This window comes from Hibiscus syriacus, unplaced genomic scaffold, assembly GCF_006381635.1.
Source record: "Hibiscus syriacus cultivar Baekdansim isolate YM2019G1 unplaced genomic scaffold, ASM638163v2 tig00111441_pilon, whole genome shotgun sequence".
Taxonomy (NCBI): domain Eukaryota; kingdom Viridiplantae; phylum Streptophyta; class Magnoliopsida; order Malvales; family Malvaceae; genus Hibiscus; species Hibiscus syriacus.
In genome coordinates this window covers 247,789-267,170 of record NW_024063095.1, presented here as the reverse complement: position 1 = coordinate 267,170, position 19,382 = coordinate 247,789, and the positions used below count along the sequence as shown (strand labels likewise).

At 32.4% G+C, this 19,382-nt stretch overlaps 1 long non-coding RNA gene and 1 pseudogene across 1 annotated transcript; one reads left to right on the top strand and one right to left on the bottom strand.

Annotated features, from left to right (window-relative positions):
- The first annotated feature begins 2,812 nt into the window (after positions 1-2,812).
- On the top strand, positions 2,813-4,083 carry LOC120163368. The gene is made up of 2 exons (XR_005519647.1): positions 2,813-3,363; positions 3,978-4,083. It is a non-coding gene; the product is annotated as an uncharacterized LOC120163368 (long non-coding RNA).
- A 697-nt stretch (positions 4,084-4,780) lies between these two features.
- Positions 4,781-7,180, bottom strand: LOC120163366 (annotated as a pseudogene).
- Between the last annotated feature and the right edge of the window lie 12,202 nt (positions 7,181-19,382).

Sequence of the window (19,382 nt, the reverse complement as noted above, 5' to 3'; positions counted from 1 at the left end):
ATTCCATTAAAATTTTACTTATCCTAAACTCCATAATCAATTTAGAAAAGATAGAAAAGCAGAAAAAATCCGCCAGAATTAATCTAATTTATATTGAACAAGTGCACACATAATTAAAAGAAGAACAATATTGACATTGATCTTGAATTCTTCGTCTTATTATCAAATTAACAGAAAAAAAAAACGATATGATCAATAATAACAGTTCGCAACCGGGCGCTCCGCCAGAGCTCGCCCTCAACCTCGCCGTCGCTTCCGCTGACGAGCTCGTCGGAGCTCTAGCACCCTTCAGCGCATCTCTATATTTATTGAATAACCACGACCTGTTCCTCGTCGCCATTGCTCTCTAAAACAAATTTTAGATATTATCCAAAATAATAAATAATTTAAATACAGATTTAGAATTTAGAAATCTAAATTTGGCGTTTTCTCATGGCGGAGCAATAATGAGGTGAACGGCCACCCGACCGGAGGCCGGCGATTGACCGTTAAGGACAGTTGAAACAACGGCCGAGTCACGTGCCGGCGAAAAATGGTACGTTGTGCGTGGAATTTCTTTTTTCTTTTTGGATTTTTTTGTTAGGCTCTCGGTTTTCCGTTTCAACTTTAGTTTATTAGTGAAATTAATCTACGTTTTTTAGTTCATGTTTAATCGGGTCGGGTGCAGTTGTACGGTCGGGACCCAGATACAGTGAGAAATGACCTGATCCATACAAGCTCATGAGTCGAATCACCCAATTTGGTCTAATTCTAGCTCTAGTCCTTTTTATAATGGTGAGATTTAAAGTTTAATTTTACATAATAAAGTTATTTACTTCTGAAATTGCAATTAGTAGATTGAAATTGATAATTATGTCTGAGTCAAATGATAATAAATTAGAATGGGAAACATTAAATCTCTTAAATAAAATTGGTTTAAATTATGATGTTGTGAATTAAGTAAACTAGATTAAAAGACTACTCTTATAATAAATTTTTATAGAGTAAATTATGGTAAATGGATTTAAAGAAATATTGTTCGCCTAAAGGACCTAGATTTGAGCAGTTGCATTTATAACGTGTGTTATCGATAACTCAGAATATTCTGAATAAACCATTACCTGTATCCGAATTAATCGATCAATAAATCAAATATTGGTAGTTAAATAAATAAATAATAACATTTTTCAATCATTATTAAATTTAAGGTGAAGTACAAAAAATGGTCCCTGATTATAAGGTATTACTTTATTGGTCTTTGACTATTAAAAGTTAAAAAATAATCCACTGACTATAAGATATTATTTTGTGTAGTCCTCAACTATTAAAAGTTACAAATAGTCACTCGACTATTCATATGTTCCAACTCGTCCTTTTTTCGTTAAAAATTTTTTGAGTCTTCCTGACTATTAAAAGTTAAAAAATAATCCACTGACTAGAAGATATTATTTTGTAGTCCCTCAACTATTAAAGTTACAAATAGTCACTCGCTATTCATTATGTTCCAACCTCGTCCTTTTTTCGTTAAAAATTTAACGATCATCTGAGTTTGACGTTAATATGTTGATTGATTATGATATCAATTGTATCATATCTCAATTAGCAGGTTAACATTCACTCGAACTGTTATCAATTTTTCAACGAAAAAGAACGAGTTCAAAATAGCTGAATGTTGGGTGACCATTTTGTAACTTTTAATATCGAGTGACTCAACTAAGTAATGTCTTATAGTTAGAGGAGCATTTTGTAACTTTAATAATCGGGGGGACTCATAGAGTAACACATTATAATCGGACTATGTGTGTACTTAAATTTATTATTAATGAAATATATAATTGATTAATATTTATATACATACTTTAACAATTAAAATATTATTAACAATTAAAATAGAATAAAACCTAAAGATAAATATAGATAATATAAAAACGTCAACACTTACTATTTCCATCTCCACGAAATTCACTTCCAAAGAGGAAAAAAAGAAAAGGCAGCTGTTTCTCTTTCTTATCATCAAACGCAAAGACCTAGCTTGCCCCCTTTTAGTTTCTGGGATTTTTGTTAATTGAACTTCACAAGTCCAATATCAGAGTAAACAGTATTTTAGTTTCTAACCCCAGAAATTAAATATTCCTCTCTTTTTTTTTCAATATTTGGGTTGAAAAGTAACTAAGGGGTGATTTAGATAGGATGCTGATTCATGGACTGCTTGTCTTTCTTCAACCACTAGAGATATTATCAATATGGTCTTCAATCACGATCTGGTAGGTCTTAAAATCCAATTTTTTTATAAAAAGAAAAAGAAAGGAAAAAAACTTGGAAATCCTTTAAGAAAAGATTGTTTTAGTAGATTATTTGTTTGCCTTCTAAAGAGTTGATTTAATGTTTGGAAATGGGTACAAAATGCAGATATGTTAATGGGGTTTGAAGAAATGGATGGAGAAGATGATATAAGAGAAGAATTCCCCTGCCCTTTGTTCAGAGTATTTCGAAATCGTCGGCTTGTGCTGTCACATTGATGATCAGCACCCTGTGGAGGCTAAAAATGGGAGCTTTTGCTTCAAAAGTTGTTTCAAAATTTTGGATGAACTGGTTTCGGACTTTGAGCTCCGTTCAGCTAACTGGAAAAATTAGCTCCGTTATTCTAATTGGAGAGGTGTTTATTGAATCTAAACTCTGTGTATAATGGGTTGTTTCTGTTTGCAGGTATGTCCTGTCTGTGCGGTGAGGGTGGGAGATATGGTTGCGCATATAACCTTACAACATGGAAAATATTCAAGGTAAGTTACTATCGTTTATAACGAATTATATTTGGAATTCATGGTTAAGTTGTTCAACTTCAAAGTCCTTGCCTTTTGTGTGACATCTACCATGAAATCATATTGGAGTCTGCTAAATTTGTAGAATTTGACTGTTGGGTCTATTAGACTATTTCTTACTAAAAATTTTATCACCTTTGATTGATGCTTGGACCATTTTAAAACCATTTGAATCAGTATGCAAGTGAACACTTCTGCCCCCTATCCCCCTACAGTGGAGTAGTAGTAGCATTGCTAGCTTTTCTCTACAACAGCTTGCCATTCTTAGGACTTGATTCATTTATCTTTAATTTTCTTAACGAGTGGTTACATGCAGCAAACGGAAGTCACGTAGGAGTGGATCTCATTCATGCTTTCACTTCTGAGGAAAGAGTTGCGAGAAGGAAACCTGCTGTCCCTCTTGGGGGTTCTTCTTGTACAGTACCCTCATCCATTCCGCACCTGATCCGTTGTTGTCCTCGTTTATTTTGCCTATGTTAATGATTGTATTAATGATCAGCCTCAGTTTTATAGCGAACCAAGCACAGCTAAGACAAGTTCAGACGTGAATAAGACAGAGAGGTAAGTTGTAGTGTGTTTAACATGTGATAGTTCTTTCGTCCCCGGTTGCTTGATGCAGATATTTTTATTTACGTGGTCTTTTATGACTTATCTGGTTATTTGCTTGAACTCCTAGACGATTTAATGGATCTTGACATAAGGGCATGCAAACGATGTATCGTTTTGTACTTTTTGTTTCTCCATTAGACTTTAGCAAGGACAAGATCAGTAGTTTTATAATATTTTATTAAAATGCGAATCCTCGTTGTGCTACCAAGGATTGGAACAAGATTTTCAGCTCCATGTCATGCACGTTATTTTCTGACGTACTTTTCTCTTCAAAAGTTTCGCGTATTGGTCTGTTTTTTAAACAGAATAGTTAGAGTAGGCTATTAACTCTTTGCTAGTATCAAAATGCCCATCTGCTTACCATATGCACAAATATGTATGGTTTAAGTATTAGTCATTAGGGTGAGTGTCTGAGTGTTTTTTTTTAGTGTATCCATAGTTCTCATCTTGTATCATTAGGCTACGTTATTCCAATGAGACTGATGATGATTTGGTATTGGATTTTCCCTCCCAATCGACTTCTATAGCATTTATCGGCTTTCTCGTTTTGATATTTGGCTTTGATAACAGAATGTGCAGTCAACTCCTCTTTCAGTCAAGGATCAGGAAGAGAAGGCAAAAAGATGTGAATTTGTTCAAGGCCTGCTGTTATCCACGTTTCTCGATGATGTTTTATGATGTCATAAAGATGTTTGCTGCAATTATGGACCCGAATCCCTTACAGAGCAACATTCGGTTAAACAGTGAAGAAGAGGCCTATGCTTTATGGGTTTGTATGCTGTTTGTAGTGAATATGTTGATGTATTAAGCATAAATGTTGAGTGAGGTGTAGGAATGAGTGTAATATATGTTGGCATGTGTCGAACAACATGAACATGTGTTGGAACTCATACATGTTATATGCTTTTCAGTGTCAAGCTATTAGTACATAACCATAATATACCAACTGGGTTATCTTGAAGAGCAGGACAGAATGAAATAATGCATTTGTCCAAGAATCCAGCTACCCTCATTTTGCCTATAATTGTGTAATCAAATACCATTACATCTATGTGTTTCCTCTAGCATGTATATCATTTTATGTTTCGAATAACAGTTGTAACCAGTATACGAAATAGTCTATCAAAGTCATACCTTTCCCATGGTTTTCGAACGTAAATCGGTGTGCATAAATGGCTGAACTGGTTATCAAAGCTGTAGCATGGCCTTCTTTCTTCCCAGCACAAAGTAGATGCAAAATCGAAAGAATAACATAACACGAGACGAAGAGAAAAAAGAAGGAAGAACGTGAGCACTAAATGCAAGTAGCATGCTGTACTGAAAATTGACTTTGTCCATCTAAACAATATATTATGGTGTTCAAATGAGAATAGACCACTTCTGGGGGGGGTCAATGGCAGTGAATTGTAAGTATAAAATCAACCAAAAAAATGTTTTCTTTCTAATTTGGTTCTAAATCCTACCCGAAAAGGAAAAAGAAAAGAAAATATGCAGAAAGGTACATTTACTACATCGAAGATCTAAAGACCTAAACTTAACCACCGTCTGGATCTTGTATCCATGATCCTCTTCACTACATCTTTTACAAAAGAATCGAAACAAGTTAAGCAACAACCTTTCATTAAGCTCGCCTGACCAGCTGCCACTCTTTCAATGTGCGCGCATTTGATGACGGAGGCACAATTTGAACCTCGCTACTCCTTTGCTCAAGCCCGCAAGCAGCCAGTAAGGTATGCATGGAACTAGTTGCTATGTCCTTGAGTGTACCGTTGTGCATATACATATAGAAGGCTTTGAAAAGTCTCCAAAAACACAAGATATAACTCAATTACTCACTAGTAAAATCATTCACAAAAACAGTTTAAAGATGGGCTTCACTTGCCTAAATCAATACCGTTTGAGAAGGCTTCAAATGGCTTCTAACCATTGCATGCAACTGTTCCTTGGCCATCAAAATTATCCTCACCTCTAACAGAAAAAGGCAAATCACAACCATCAGGCCTAATGTTTGATTCATTGCTGCAATGACGGAGTTGCTCATTTGAACTCATACAGGCAAGTTCGGGCCACAAAGTCAAGTTGACAGGTGTACCGAATGAAGCGGCTGATGAATCTTGAAACTGCTTGCCTTCTCAAGTGACCCAACCTTGAAGAAAAGAAGTCCCTATTTGCAGTGAAGAAGAGGGATAATCCTGTGACATCTTCTCAAACATGATTTGGGATTGAGTTCCCACATCTTGTGTCCTAGCTTGTTGAACTGTAGATTCCCTACTCTGTTCAATGTGAGAATTTACAAAATCATCGTCCGAATTAGCAGATGATATTCCATCAGCCTACCAGCCATAAGATTCGTTCTATTGATCGAACGAAGATTTTGAATCTGGCGGTGTAACCACCGCCTACCCGTCAGAGTTGGAGCTCCCACTCCAGATACTGGAGAACCAGCTGTAACATCTACACTAGGAAATCTAGGAGATGAAAGACCCACAAAAATGGGAGTTAAAGGCATTCGAGGTGAAAGCACTACATTAGAGTCTAAATTTCTCCTACATTTACAACGGGTGAGAATCTATTGTACAGATTGTTTGTCCTTTGGTCAGGCAAAGAATCTTGAACTTGGGAAATAGAGGAACCAAGAGCTACAGGCCTGCAACCATCACAGTACCAATTACCTTCAGGTACTTCCCGCCCCAAACCAACACAATAGGTGTGCGCTGATGAATCACAAAGATCACAGAGTAATCAGTTCATCATCCCCACCTTGGTGGCATTCAGAACAAAAAACATTCTCATATGGGTCCAGATAGCTTCTAAGTTCTTCCTCAGACGGTTGGTAGACCTACATACAACAAGCATGTCCATTCTAACCATGTGAATAATAAATAAAAGAAAGAAAATGAGAACTATTATGAGAAGAAATATAACCTACCTGATCACGCTTCGGGACTTGGATCACCACCTCTCTCGATCAATTCCTGATGTTGCCCTAGTAGGCTTACTGATTGTTTCAAACCTTTGTTTGCACAATGGGCAACGAGATTCCACTTTTGACCATGCCATAATACAGGTGAAACAAAAATAATGACTGCAGCAGTTCAATGTGCCCCTAAATCTTCGCTTATCTTCCTCAGAGAGACAAATGCCACAAACTGTCTTTAATACTTCAGCCTTCTTTTCTTCTACCTTCTCCTTACCCTTTCTTCCTGGGGGTTTCTGATGCTGGCCTAGCTCCTCAACCTCCTCCATTATCTTCGACGATGATGAACTCCTCAAATTAGTTTTCAAGCTTCGACACAATCGGCTGGCTTCTTCCACTGCTCTCTCTCTTCCTCAGAGATGGTATACTCATTATCAGATGACTCAGATGAGACAAAATCAGAATCGGACGGTACAACATATACTTGTTTTTGCATTCGTTCTGCTTTTCCTCACAATTGGATTATTTTCTGTAAAATCAAAATCATCGTCGTCATCTTCCTCCCTATTTTTCTTTTCAACAAACGTTTCTTCCTTCCCCCTTTTCTGGAAGGCTTTAGAAACTACAGATCTCTTCCTCTTTTTCCTTTGTTAGAAGGACCTTTTTCCGCAACCCTTTCTTAGAACTTTCATATTGTTTTTCTTCTTTTCCACAATCAATTCCTCTTCCTCGTCAAAACAATCTTCTTTGTCCAGGGTGAATTCATCGTCATCTTCGTCATCGTATTCCTCCTCTTCTTCTACTTCTTCTTCCTCTCCTTTCCTCCTCCACCTCATACTCTTCTTCTTCCTTCTCCTCCTCCTCCACCCCATATTCTTCTTCTTCCTCCTCCTCCTCCTCCTCCTCCTCGTACTCTTCTTCTTCTTCTTCTTCATTGATCTCATAATCTTCATCTTCTTCTTCATCTGATAAACTTTTCCGCTTAGGTGGTTTCTCTCCACAACCTTCCTCTTCCTTACCGGAGGCATCTTTTTAGCTTTCGACCTAACAGCCTTTCTCACCACTTTCTCTTCTTCATCAAGAAAACCTCCAAAACCCTCTTCCGATGCACATTCATACAAGGAAGAACAGAACTCTTCCACATCATCCTCGGATTCATTTTTCCTCCGAAACTACATAATCTTCATCTGAACCGTCTGAATCCTCATCCTTCGATCTACCCCTTCTCCTAAAGTTGTTCCTACAACCAACCTTCCCTCCCTTCACCATCTATCCTTACACTCCAAAACAAAAAAAGAAACAAACAATCCCTAATCGACCGAATAAATACCGAGCTTCTTCGTTTCACACAACTAAACACCAAAATCATGAAATGAAATATGAATTCATAAATCCTATAGCTCCATAGTTTCTTCCAAATCAATATGAATATTTAAAGGGAAAAAAATCACCAACGAATCTGTAATACCATAGAAAACTTCAGAAAATAAAGAAAACCCATCATAAAAGGAACATAGTAAAACGTACATTGAACCCAAAAAAGCCATTATCAGACTTCCCGAAACCAGACCAAACAAAATTAACCGTTACCTTTTCTTGAAGTTTTAATTTTTTTCCTCAATAGAAAGAAAACGGACAATATTTCCAGCCATTCAAATCAGGATTCTTTGAGCATAAAATCAAATAAAATCCAACAAATATTACAAAATATTGAAGGCACCCATAAATCTATTTCTCCATCAAAATCAAACCAAAAAAGGGATATAGCTCAAATAGACATGAAAAAATAGAGCAAGAGATATAAATTCTTACCCCGGGAGGAGGAAGACAGCCGAAAAAACAAAGAAAAATGTGATCTTTTTTGCTTGCAATGTCTGGGAATTTGTTTTTTCGGCCGCAGCTTGGTTCCTTTTTTTCGCTGTTTTTACGTTGCTATTTTTAAAAAATATATATATATACATTTGTGCTGTTTTGAAAAATAAAAATAAAATCGAAAAACGTTTTGATAATAACAATGATAAATAATATGGGCTACGCAAACTTCGTGGTGTTGATCCGAAAGTACGGAAATACCCTTGGCCCTTGTGGAGCAGTTTAACTGTAATTTTGACTTGGGTTCTGATTTTGTTCATGTAATGGACTCCCAAATACAGGGGGTGTTCACGAATTAATCGATCAGGATTAAATGGTCAGTTATTAAAATTAGTTTATTCAAAAATAGTTAATTTTTTAATATTCGATTAATGGTTAATTTATTTTGGAATGGGTAATTAATATAATTAATTAAAATTATTAAATATTTAATATATTATATTAAGATTAATAGTAAGAAATAAGAAGATATTCACTGGAAAAAATAAAGAATTAATATCAATCATCTGTTTTCACTCATTTAACTATTCTAAAACGTGTATAAATTAAAAGAGATTTACATTATATAAGTGGATCATAACTCTATTGTATATATTAAATACATATTTTAAGTTCAAATTTATTCAGAACTTAGGCCCAACTAATTTTTAACCGACCCATTGGATTGTCAAAATTTAATTAAATTTTAACCCAAATAAAAAAATACTTATATTAAACTTAAATTAATCTAACTAAAAAATATAAAAAAATTGTTACCAAACTTTATTCGATTTAGTTAATAATTTAAAAAATCGGTTCGATTAACGATTAAAAAAAGTTTTGATTAATTCAATTTTTGGGAATTTTGTCGGTTTGATGGCCGAACTGACCGTTTGAATACTTATACCCAATTGACACTCCCAACTATTTTTCTTTTTCTTTTTAATGTATTACCTTAATTTTTTATTATTCTCTTTAATTTTTAGGTTTAGTTTTAACAAAATTAGTAATTTTATTCGATTTTAAAATCATTCATAATATTATAATTGAAACTATGTTATGAGTCATTATTATCTTTTCAAAAAAGATGACTACTACGATGTGAAATGTTAATATTTTTTTATACGAGATAAATATTTTTATCTTCATCCTTTTTTTCTAATTTCATGATGTTCTTGTTACAGGTTATCTTAACAGTTGTTCATCCTATTTACTTTAGGTAATAAATCTTGTCCCCTACTTGATTCTGTGACATCTTCATCACAATTATTTACCTTATTTATCTCACGGAGTTAGAATATTTAATGTGAAATCATACAATCAAAAGATTATTCTGATATCACTTGTCACAATATCATTACCCTCTTATCAAAATATTTTAATAAGATGTATAATGTAACCATTTCTAGACTCTAAAATTTGTATCTAACATAAAATTTATATTAATCATATGTCTAAAACTGGCATAAAATAACTATTATTATACTAAAATTTAAAATCACATCATATCTAAATTTAGTTCATAACTCACTCATTCTTATTTCTCATATATATTTAATTCATAATGTTATAAAAACATATCATGGATTAATTTGAATCGTTTAAATGTTATATAAAGTCAATGTAATAGTAATTCATACTAAACCATGATTTACTTTTTCATACTATCACATATATAAATTTTAGGGGGAATTACATTAGATGTCATTGTATTTTCTTATGGTGTATCATTTATGCTATAAAATTTTTAATTGTTCCAATTATAATATTAAATTTTAATTTTAACTTCAATTATACCATTGGGCATTAAAATCAAAATGGTGCGATGATAGTGACAAAACGACATCATTTAAGTACGACTATTGAACTGATGCCTAAATCGGTATCATTTTAGGCACTAAACTTTATGGGTGTATCGATTTTGCCACTAAACTTTTAAACAATTCACTTTTTTCAACTGTCGTTGGCTGTGAATCGTCCTCGTTATTGGTCGTCTTTCATGACAAGAGATATCGAAATGTTCTTATTCGCTTTTTCTTCTAAGATTAGTTTTCACGAAACTCACACCAAAATTGATAAGATTACATTAAAAAACAGCATTTTAGAGAATTTAAAGGCTTTCTCATATTTTAAGGGTTTGGATGTTTGTTTGAAAATCCGAATGGTGAGAAGTGTTATTTTGATAAGACAAACAATATACATCAAAACTAGTCTCATCGAACAACCATCGAAGGAGATTGAGTATAGTAAGTTGAATCTTTAGATGAATTCCGTTGATTTTGAGTGGATTTCATGAAAAATTAATCAATGGGAAGAAAGAGAGTGAAATGTGAATATGTTATATCGATCTATCACGAATGACGACCTGTGACGGGCGAAAATTGGCTGCCACGGAAGCAGGAAAAGTTTAGTGTCCAAATGTGATATGTTTAAAAGTTAGTGGCAAAATCAATACACCATAAAGATAGTGTCTAAAACGACGTCATTTTATCTACGTCATCACAGTGATAGAAATTTTGTCAACGTCAACGTCCTGTTAAAATTTTACTGAGCCAATGTATAATTGAAGTTAAAAACAAGTTTAGTCTATAATTAGAGCAATTGAGAGTTTAACAGTATAAATGATACAGCGCCTAAAGCTTAATAGTATTTGATATAATTTATTCTAAGTTTTTTTAGTTGATTAAGATGCTAAAGTACAACAATCACTTTCTAATCATTTAGTTCATGCATTAAATAATAAAGATTATTAGGTATAACTTTAATTAGTTTATTATTCTAGAATTATTTAAAAAGTGAGGATTTAGACAGATTAAAAATATAAAAGCATTTCTCAAAATGGAAATCCTTTTCCATTTAGATTTGTAGCAATAATTAATTCGCTCATGTTGTGGTCATTGTCAAATGCTCGAATGAGAATTTTATTTTTGAAAAATAGTGATTAGTATAAACGAATTGAAAAACAACATAACATTTGTTTGATTAAACTAAATAGTTTATGATGCATAGAATAATAAACACTATAATATTACACAAAATTAATATAATGATGTTGATATATTAATATTATTTTATTATATTTGAGTATGATCGATCTAAGATGATTGTAACATCTATCAACACGAAAGAATTATCCCGGAATCTAAATTATAAATAAATATATAAAATAACAAATAGACGTCAATAAAAACTTACTACAATAATATAAAATGATCATTTTCCAATTAAAAAAAAAGTTTATTTAAACAAATAATATAAGAACTTAATATTAAATTAAAAAATAAATAGAAGGAAAAAACGGAAGAAGATAAGATGAAGAATATTAAAGTAAAAGTTGTGACAAAAATTATGAGTGGCAACGCCTTAGTAATTTTTCTAAGAAAAAAAATTAAGCCTAATTGTATTTCGAATAGTCAGATATGAACGCATAATTTTGATATTAGGGATATAGATTAAAAATTATATTAAAAATATAGGATGAGTAAAATTATAAGATCTTAAGGAGTGTGAAATTAAATCTTTAATAAAAAAATATATAAAATTTTAAATAATATGATAATTTAAAATTTGCAGGAGTATGATTATACTCTAACATCACTTGATTCATCTCTTTGAATGTTTGTTTTGATCAATCTAGAGTAAGTACAATGTAATATATGTTCAGAGATAATGTTTAATCTTTTGACATTAAACGCTCGTATTCCTTGACATTCCTGATATTCGAATTCGAGACCTCGAAAAACAACAATTCCTTTAACATTGAGGTCATTGGGTTCGTATGAATATGATTGACAAAAAAATTAATGATTCATCTATGTATCATATTTAATTTAGAAATGGTTTATATAAATATGAAATAACTCGATTTCATTAGTGGGCTAGTGTGAAATTTAAAAAAAATCAAAATTTTCTGTGTAAATTGAAAATATTTTAATCAGAGAAGAAGAAAAGGTGGGGCCTTGGCCCTCTTGATTAAATGGACAAATCATCTTTTAGTCCCTCTCAAATGTTAAAATATATTTTAAGCCTTTTATCTCTTTTATTAAACGAGAAAATTGTATTATTTCCTCCTTCTAAAATTAATTGTTTAATTTAAGTTATTTTAAAATAATTTTTTTTAATTTTATTTCCTTAAAATTTAATAATTTATCTTAAGTCTTAACCCCTTAGAAAATTTATGAACTCGTCCTCGATGTTAACAAAATAACGATGTTCATTAATTTTTATTTTAAAAAAAAATCAGCACACCCATTTTCACATCTGTTGAATAAAAAAATTCTACCCATTCTCACATATGTTGAATAACAAAAATTATAAATAATACCCTTAATTTAGATGAAAGTATAAGATCAATAAAAAGATGAGGGCAAACATCCTAAAATTGAGTAGGGTTAATAGGCATTTTGGTATTTGAATTAGCTTCAAAGTTTAATTTGGCACCTAATTTTTTTGGGTATAATAGCAAATTAGCCCCCAACGTTATTAAATTTGTCATTTGACCTATATTTTTTTGAAGCTTTTGACTTTTAACGTTTCATTTTAGGGTAAGAAAGTCCCAAACATTTGACAAAATAGTCACTTTGACCCTTATTCTTCTCTTTTTTTGGAGTATTTTGGCCACCAACGTGTTATTTCAAGGTAAAAATCCTCTATTTTTTAGTGTTAATCGTATGTTAACTAACGGTTTACATCTATATAGGGCTTTTTTTTACTCCAAAATAAATGTTATGGGCTAAAATAGTCTAAAAAAGAATATAGGTCAAAATAATCAATTTGATAAACGTTGGGGAACTATTTTTAGTATCATGCCGATTTTTTTGTCTATTTAGATACTTGAACATGGCCTCAATGTTCAATTTGATACCTACATTTTTTTTATTTAGTTAGGTACTTGGACGTGGATTTTTGTTCCAAATGGTACATGACCATGGTTTTTTGTTTAAATAGATACTTGAACTTAGCTTTTCTATTCAAATTGGTAAATACCTATTTGAACCAAAAGTTAATTTCAGATATCAATTTGAGCCAAAAACCCAAATTTAGGTATTTAATTGAATAAAAGAACTTCAAATGCCGAATTGAATCATGAAGCAAGGTTTATATACCTAATTGGAATAAAAAAGACATATATCAATTTGAACGTTGAAATCAAATTCAAATACTAAAATATATATTTACCCATTTGAATATAGTAGAGGGTGAAAACATAAATAAAATAAAGTTATTTTCCAAATAAAATAGTATTTTAGTAAACAGTGAAGGATTAAGTGGTAAATCATAATTTGACCTTTTCTAATCTTGTCTGAAATCGGCCAATGAGCGATAAACAAGGTGCCAAACTACTAGACTAGCCTCTTGTTGGCAAAAAGATAAAGGCACACCGTTGACCGGACAACGATAGCGTGCGGTGGCATATTGATGATGAAAAGTTGATAGACACGTGTACGGTTCATGATAAGACGCGAATATTTTTGTATTTTATAATAATAAATCGGTGGGTATAGCAGCACCTCCGGCCGCGGGATTTGGTGTATATCTCCCCTATTATTTTATAATTTAGTGCTCGTAGATTAGCACGTGATCACGTAGTAACTGTCAATCTTATTTTTTTAGGGTAGAGTACACAAGCTATAATGTGTTATTTTATTAAATCATTTAACTATTAAAAGTTATAAAATAATTATCTGATTATTCATATATATCACACTGTTATTTAACATATATATTCATTATGTTAAAAATATAATAAGTTATTAAGTTGGTTTGGTGGTTGGGTATTTAGAATTGATTTATAAAGGTCTTTAATTTAAATTTCATGGAAAATATTTTTTCCATCAATAAAATTACATCGTTTTAGGCTTTTTAAACATCAAAATAGTTATGTCAAAACGACGTTGTTTTAGTGAGGCAGCAATGTCAACAACATCAAAACGTGCAATTACTATGTCATCGTATCATTAAATTATTAACGACGAAGTGGTATAATTACACTTATAAGTAAAAGTTAGTGCTAAAATTGATAAAATTAAAAGTTTGGTGGTATAAACGAGTCAACGCTCAAAGTTCAATGGTATCTAAAGTAATTTTCCCTTATTAAAATAATATTTTTTATTTTTTAGGGTAAACTACGTCAGATACCAGTGAACCTTATCCGCTGACTCGTTTATACCATTGAACTTTCAATTTTGTCAATCATAACACTGAACTTTAGTTTTACATTCAATTATGTCACTCCACCGTTAAGTCACTAACAGAATGATGGCATGGCTAACGATTACTTACATGACATGCCACATCAAAATGACGTCGTTTTGGTATGACTATTCATATATTTCATACTGTTATTTAACATATATATTCATTATGTTAAAAATATAATAAGTTCTTAAGTTAGTTTGGTGGTTGGGTATTTAGAATTGGTTTATAAAGGTCTTTAATTTGAATTTCATGGAAAATATTTTTCTCCGTCAATAAAATTACATCGTTTTAGGCTTTTTAAACATCAAAATAGTTATGTCAAAACGACGTTGTTTTGGTGAGGCAACCATGTCAGCAACATCACAACGTGCAGCTACCATGTCATCGTATCATTAAATTATTAACGACGAAGTGGTATAATTACACTTATAAGCAAAAGTTAGTGCTAAAATTGATAAAATTGAAAGTTTGGTGGTATAAACGAGTCAACACTCAAAGTTCAATGATATTTGAAGCAATTTTCCCTTATTAAAATAATATTTTTTATTTTTTAGGGTAAACTACGTCAGATACCAGTAAACCTTATCCGCTGACTCGTTTATACCATTGAACTTTCAACTTTTCCAATCATAACACTGAACTTTAGTTTTACATTCAATTATGTCACTCCACCGTTAAGTCACTAACATAATGATGATATGGCTAACGGTTACTTATGTGACATGTCACATCAAAATGACGTCGTTTTGGTATGACTATTTTGATGATTAAAACGATGTTGTATTAGACACTAAACTTTTGGGGTGTATCGATTTTGACACTGAACTTTTAAATAATTTTCCTTTTATCACTACACTTTTCGACCGCCGTCAACAGTCAAGCACTGCCTTTCATCAGTTATCTGTCACGACAAGATCGGTACCAAAACGTTAATGTTTCACTCATCTTTCTTCTGCTAGGATTGATTTTCCATGAAACCTACTCAAAATCAACGAAAATACATTTAAATGTTCAACGTATTAATACTTCAATCTCTTTCAATGATCGAATGATGAAGCTAGTTTTGAGGTATGTTGTTCGTCTAATAAAGTCTCCAAACATCTAAAAATTGTAGATTTTTTGTTTAATTTTGTTGATTTTGAATGAGTTTCATGGAAAACTAATCATATGAGTAGGGATGGCAAACGGGCGGGTCGGGTGCGGATACCGTATACCCAACTAATATTTTTCAATCCAGCACCCACCCACCACCCATGATGGGTAAAAATTTTCAAATCCACACCCACCCACGCGGGTACATTCTCAAATCTATCCCCACACCCACTACCCAACTAGAGATGTACCCGACTAGACCCGTCTGACAGCAAACTTAATTTATACATAAGCAACAAACACATAAATAAAACTAGTACTTACTCATTTTTCCATAAATTGATATCAAGTAGTTTAAGCTCCATTCCAATCTGAATTTCAGTATGTTTCCACAGTTTCGATAAGTTTTGATATGTTCCAAGTTCCAACCAGTACCAATGCATGCAGATTGATATAAGATTTCGACATTTTAACTAAAAAAATGAGTATTTTATTATGCAATCCCTTCAATTATCCTAAGACAGTGAATCCTTTATACAAAAAACACCACAAAATCCAACATCATTTCGAACGTGACAATGAGCACTCCCATGTATCATCACCATGAAACCAAAAACCATGTTTCAAACATGATAATGAGCACTCCTAAGTATCATCACCAAGAAACCAAAAACCATGGTTATGGATACCATACCAGTACGAACCAACATGTACTGTTTAGGCCCTAAACCAGTAAGTTTAAGTTCCATTTCAATCAAAGTTTCAATATGTCTAAATCATTTCGACGAGTATTGGTCAAGTGTTAATATAGATCTTAAAGTACATAAAACACCATAATAAAAGACATAATTAAAGTCTAGAAACATAAATGACAAACACATAATGTTTTTGTTCTTTGTCACAACATTCTCAAATTTCAAGCAATACTTGTGACATCTGATACTCCAGTATTACAATCATCATTCTCTATTTCCTCCAATTGAGAGCGCTCCAATTTAAATTCACTACTACCTACATATATAATAGAAAGTAAAACTAATATAAGTTAATAACTAAACTTTAATAAGATAATTAAGCACAATTTGACAACTAATATAAACTAAATAATAATATTACCTTTAATATCGGCCCAAAGCCAATTCTGAGCATACATTAATGCTTCAATCGTCTCCGAAAGTAATCGACTACGATAAGGACCAATTACTCTTCCACCTGTACTGAATGCAGATTCTGATGGGATAGTGGAGACAATAATGCTCAAAATATCCTTTGCTGTTTGTTGGAGAGTTGGATAACTATTTCCATTTTGTTTTCCACCAGTTAAGAATATCAAAATCATCAATAAATGGTATGTTAGCAGTTTCTAAGTATCTGTCCAAATCAGATTTTTCAGAAATTGCATTATTATTTTGCTCTACAAATTCAACAAACTCGTTCAACATTGTTCATTTGCCCTTGGTATTGAAAAAGCCAACAAATTTGGTTTTGCTCTTACTTGTTTGGTTCTTACCATTTCTATATCAATACTCATCCACCAATTCATGTAGAAGACCTTCAATTCTATCAATCTCAGCTTGAATAGTAAACGCATCATAATTTTTTTCAAAATAGAAATGAATTAATTTCAGCTTGAACTTCGGATCAAGTATAGTGGCCACGCCCATAAGACCATTAATATCAGCCCAATACTTGTTGTACTTCTCCAACATTACTAGCACCATCTTTCTTATATAATCACAAGGCGATGAAAGCCAATTTGACATTGCTATTCTAAGCCCACAAATACATGGAAAACAATTGTTTGTTGTGGTATATTTAGAGGTAAAAAATACAAGTGTACTATCATTAAACACTTCCAATAATTCACAAATTTTCTCCACCTTTTCCCAATCATCATTAAGTAGAGGATTCTTAAACAAACTTTCACGACCACTCAAGATAACAAATACCTCCTTATAATTTAAAGCAACCATAAGCATGTCATAAGTTGAATTCCACCTAGTCTTAAAATCAAGTTGTAACTTTTTTGTACATTCAGAAACCACTTGCTTAGCTACTTGTTCAAAATTTTGATTTCTTTTATCTGAAGCAGTCCAAAAGGCAACATTATCTCTAATTCTATTAAGACCATTTTTTATCACATCACTCAACCCATCTTGAACAATCAAATTAAGTATATGAGCACAACAACGCATATGAAGAAAACACCCATGTAACATTAGCGAGCCATAAGAAAGCTCTTGACGCAAAATATCAATCATAACATCATTAGTTGTGCAATTATCCACAGTTATAGAAGACAACCTGATATCAATATTCCAGGAGTAGATGCATTCTTTCAAATGTTCAGCAAGAACCTCAGCCGTATGAGGTGCCGGGACATACAAAAACCTATCATATTAATGTGACATGCATTAACACATGAAATAAAGGAAAATGAAACTTCATAAAGGAACAAACTTCTAAAATAATATTACCTAAGTGTTTGACTTTAGAGTTTCCATCCATTGTCAATAAAGTGTGCAGTGACAGCCATGTATCCCTTTCTTTGATTGCTTGAGGTCCACATATCAGTGGTCAAGGCGATCCTACTATTCATTTTTCTCAACAATGCACTTATGCCCTCTTTTTCAGTCTCATATCTTTGCATGATATCTTTCTTGGTTGTATTACGACACATAACTTTAAAGCCTGGTTGAAGTGTATTGGAGTACTTTCTAAAGCCATAATGCTCAACAATGGTAAGTGGGTATTCATGCAAAATGATCAATTCTACCAAGTCTTTTCTCCCTTTATCTTGGAGGAATTCATATGATGCCAACGAAAGAGTGTCATTCGAACCACCATCTTTAGCTTGTGTTCCAAATAGCCTTGTTTGTCGAATATCTAAGTGTTTTCTTTTGACACATTTATTTGCATGTCGGTTAAGTGACTTGTCCCCGCTCTTGGTCCTCCAGTAAGTTGCTTATTTCAGTAGTTAGATTAAGCTTTTATTTCCTTCCCAACTTGTTTTCTTGTAAAGTGAGTCCAAGTTGTTGATGTATGCCTCGAAGTTAAGGGAATGACCATAGGATCTGCATCATCAGTTTGCTTTGGACTTTTGTCACTACAATCAGAAATTGGGGTAGAACTTGTTGTAGTGGTTGGCTTTGAGATTGATGGTGATGAGTTGGTTGTACTATTGTGTTGTTCACTTTTGTCTGTCATTATGTATTCTGTAATTACAATTACAATAAAACATGTTATATAAGATACACAAAACACTGAACAAGGGAAAGTAATAAAGCACAATGAAGACATTGAATCTCTGAACATATGAAAAACTAAATATTAACAACAAAATATGTACAACCCGTTATTTGCAAAATATTACTATAACTTAAGAGATGACAAAGCAGGCTTAAAGCACCCCGAAACTAAAAACACAAAGCATCAGTTCACAATGACAAGGTTTAGATACACACTTTATTTGTTTATAAATAATAAATAGCCAAGAGCCATCATCCATAATAATTTAAGCACTTTCTCCAGTTAGAAGACAAAGTGCATATTTGGTTAATTTGATACAAACTACAGATTCAATAAAAAAAATAAAGTGGATATGGGATTTTAACCTCAGTTAGTTTTACATCATAAAGTGAAACACAGGGGGATTACAGTTTCAATGTCATTATTTTTACCATACTATTCTTCTTCAGAAGGACAACGCTTTTGGATCATCATATTATCTAACATTGACAATATATGCTATTAGACATTATCCGATTTTAAATTCAGTGGTATTTAACATTTTCTTAGAATCTTCATGATCAAATGTTTTTTAATATTTAAGATACTATACTATATATATATGTTCTTAGAATCTCCATGAAGGAGTTGAATTGCATGTATGCAAATTGTATCAAAGTCGAACTTGG